This window comes from Cajanus cajan, chromosome 4 (genome assembly GCF_000230855.2).
Source record: "Cajanus cajan strain Asha chromosome 4, NIPB_CcT2T_4, whole genome shotgun sequence".
Classification (NCBI taxonomy): domain Eukaryota; kingdom Viridiplantae; phylum Streptophyta; class Magnoliopsida; order Fabales; family Fabaceae; genus Cajanus; species Cajanus cajan.
The window spans coordinates 45,844,893-45,849,068 of NC_138520.1; positions in this window are offsets into that span (position 1 = coordinate 45,844,893).

A 4,176-nucleotide genomic window follows, 5' to 3' on the forward strand; every position below is an offset into this window, starting at 1 on the left:
AATGAATATAATATTAAGTCATCTTCTATACTTTTCTAATTTCACCGATTTAGAACCTCCCTTTTTCAAACTAGAGTAATGAGTATAGTGAAGTTATTAAAACCATGAGCTCATGCTCAAATTGGTTTCTTAAAAAAAAAAAACAAAAGAGGTATCTATGTATTTTCAATCATTGAAATTTACCAATGGAGTTATACATAATCTAACGATCATCAATTGATCAATTAGACAAAGGTGTGAGAAAATATATTAAGGGTTTTAATAAAATAATGGTAGATGAAAAAAAAGATAAAGCTAACCAAGTTTATATCTAATTTCAATCTAAATATTTGATTTTTTTAATAATCATATTAAAATATAAAGTATTTATCAAATTTTTCAATAAATTAATTTTCATTGAAAATTTAACTGACCACTTTCGGTGAGATCTCTCTTCCTAACCATAAATTCAAACTCCAAATCATACTTGAAAATTAATAATTTATTTAAATATAATTTTAGAAACGTTTTTGAAATTTTTTATTGAAAATACCTTTTATTTTCAATAGAAATGCTCTAAAAGTGTTTCTAAACAGATTTTAAGTTCAGTACTTTTCAGACTAATAACTAAAATGAATATAGTTTTAAAGTATTCAATCTTAAAACTCTTGTAATCACCATGAATTGCAATGCTTTGTTACTTAATAGTAATAGCCTATACAAACTAGCGTGAATATAGTTCTAAAATATTCATTCTTAAAATTATCATGAATTGCAATTGCACCTAAAAGCAATTATATTAAATTTAAACAAGGGAGAGGGTGTTGACAGATTTAACATACCATTTAATAAATTTTATTATATAAAAAATATTTATTAATAGTTTAATAATCAGTCACTAATAAATTAGTATTATTATATCATCAATAATAGATGGGGAAAAATGAAATATGCTCATCAACTTTACTTGGTATTAGAGTAATTTAGATGCAAACCTAATGATGGAATGCTTAAATTAACATGAGCAAAGGATAGATGGGAGAAGAAAGAAAGAAGTATAAGGGAGGGTGGCATTTGGGAGTGATTTGGAAGGGAAGCAGGGGCAATTGTGCGGTATTGACTTCGAAATGTTCATAATTAAAGGGCCACTTGAAGACATAAAATAATGACCAATCTTTGATTCCAAAGTTCGTAGTTGGTGTGATTCTGCTTACATGATGACAAGAAGCAAGGGCCTACATACCCTGCTTTGGCCGTCTATAGAGGAAGATGCTGATTTCATCCTCTCATTTTCGTCCTTCTCGAGTACCAATTCCAAAATTCAGATTTTTCATTTATTGGCCAAACAATAGTTACTTTAACCTTAATATTATTGTAATTAATTTGCAATCTAAACTCACCTTGACCATACTCCATACCCATATTTTTCAATCTTAATTGGTTAGACGGTTAGTGGCCCACTTTATTTTGCATGGTCTACTCTTAAATATGTGGACTAATCACCATTCTTTCTTTTTCAACCCTTGGTTGTTGCGTACAATGCCATGATCACCGTGCGCTCCGTTTCTTTCTTTAATTTTGAACCCTAGTTTCTTTGCCTTTCCTTCTCCATCAATGGTAATTAATTCATGTTCTGTGTATGGAAAAATTAGTTGTTTAATCCTAATTAAATGTAAAATAAAGTTTAAATTTAACAATTTTTAGGGTAAAATTTTACAATATTCTAAATAAAATTGATTTACTATTGTAGTAATTCAAATTGGTTACTCGTAATAAAAAATTCAACATTTTAAATAGATCTAATTATCTAGATATTATTGAAAATTATAAAACTTTTGAGCTATATAAATTACAATTAAGTCCGTACAATGCTATCATTATAACTCACCTACAATTAGAGATGACAAAATGAATCACAACTTGTATGTCAGTCACTAAACTACCAAAAATTAGTTGGTTGGGTTAGACAATTTATCCCACCAAGCTACTTGGCTTGCCTTGCCTTGCCTAACCCATTGGACCAAATGGAGGGCTGGGATAGGTTGTTGTTTCACCTAACTTTTATTTATTATTAGTGTTTTAGTTCGTGTAATACATATGCATGTTTATTATTACATATGCCTTTGAGGTATTTGAGTATCCAAGAAAGATGTCTTTGTCCACTTTTGAATCAAACTTTCTAAGTTGATCCTTAGTGTTCAATACATAACACTCATATCCAAATTAAATGGATGAAAGCATGATATGTTGGGTCTTCTCTCCCACCACAATTCATGTGGAATCTTCTTTAATAAGGGTCTTATCAATATTCTGTTTTGAATATAGCAAGCCATGTTCACTACTTCTGCCCATAAGTGTTTTGCCAAAGAGTTTTTGCAAAGAAAAGTTTTGACAATTTTTTTTAAGGTTCAGTTCTTTCTTTCAACTACCTCATTTTGTTGAGGTGTTCTTAGTGAAGAAAAGATGTCAAAGACACCATTCTTTTTCACAAAAGGTTTTAAAATCAATATTTTCAAATTTAGTTCCATGATCACTTTTGATAGTAAAGATGCATAAACCTATTACATTTTGAACACATTTACAGAATATGTCAAATACTTGGAAAGACTCTTATTTGTGAGTTAGGAAATAAACCCATGTGTATCTAGAATAGTCATCTATAATGAAAAATTCATACTTCTTACCACCCAAACTTAAAGTTTTAGTAGGACCAAACAAATCCATATATAACAGTTCTAAGGGTCTAGAAGTGGAAATAACTTTCTTGGAATTAAAAGATGTTTTGATCCTTAGTGTTCAATACATAACACTCACATTCAAATGGATGAAAGCATGATATGTTGGGTCTTCTCTTTTTAGTCAGACGAAGTAATTCCCAGCGAGGTTTTAAACATGACAAATATAATACACATTGTTATGACTAATCTATGTGTTAGTGTTTCAGATAAATATAAGAAATAGTCAAAACTAAAACAAGGATCAAACAAACCAAGCCAAATAAGCACCAGATGATAACAAATATTAGACGAAGATGTGTCAAGGACAACCTAGAAAGCAACATAAGAAATCATATGCAAGGCCAAAACAAATATTAAACAAAGAGCAAAACTAGACCACGACAAAGTTGGCTTAGCACCACATAAACATTAGATGAAGCTCAATGGTCAACTACACAAAGGTCAACAAAACAAGTATCAGTCGTTGGATATCACAAGACGAAGAAATATTCCAAACGAAATAAAAGTCATCCATCTTCATGACTGATCAGACGAGATGAAGAAGTCAATGTCTAATTCTTAGACGGAGACTCAGATTCCAGACGCAAACGAAGAATGTTAAAAAGTCACTACTACAAGATGCATATTCTACATCGATTCTCTAAAGTCATCTACATCGGTTCTAAAACCGATGTAGAATAGAGCGACGTAGAAAATGTATACATTTTTACATCGGTTTTGAAAAACTGATGTAGATTTAAGCATAAATCTACATCGATTCTCTGGACAACCGATGTAGATTTAAGCATAAATCTACATTGGTTCTCCAGAGAAATCGATGTAGATTTATGCTTAAATCTACATCGGTTTTCTTGAGAACCGATGTAGATTGCATTTTAAAAAAAATCATGCTTATTTTTGGATTATTTCTGATTACCTGTAATGAACACACACACACATATATATATATATATATATATATATATATATATATATATATATATAGCTTTAGAAATTTGTTTACAAATTACACAAAAACAATTTGACACGTTCTAAAGACACATGATTTTCTAGCACCAAATGCACGCAATATTACTAACACATGCTTCTTACAATAAATACTTCTTTTATAAGAAGAAAGATCTTCCACGGTCACCTTTTATATCCCAATTGGAAACTAAAGAAAGCACAAGCCTACAACACACTTTTAATCACCTCAAAATCTGAGCAACCCAAAACTGCCCAAAGTTCGTTGTCAGAGATGCGATACAATTAAATCTAGTAAACCAAAAACCTGAAGCTCAACTATTTAGGTGCCTGAGTGCAATTGTAGAAAGGCAATCTAGAATGCATCAGGACCAACATTGAATCAATCACGACAAACTCGCATCAGAAGCAGCCTTTTTCTCCTTCTATTTTTCCCTCTTTTTCTTGTTTCGTAATGCATTCTTGCTCATTGATCTAAATTAATCAAAAAATA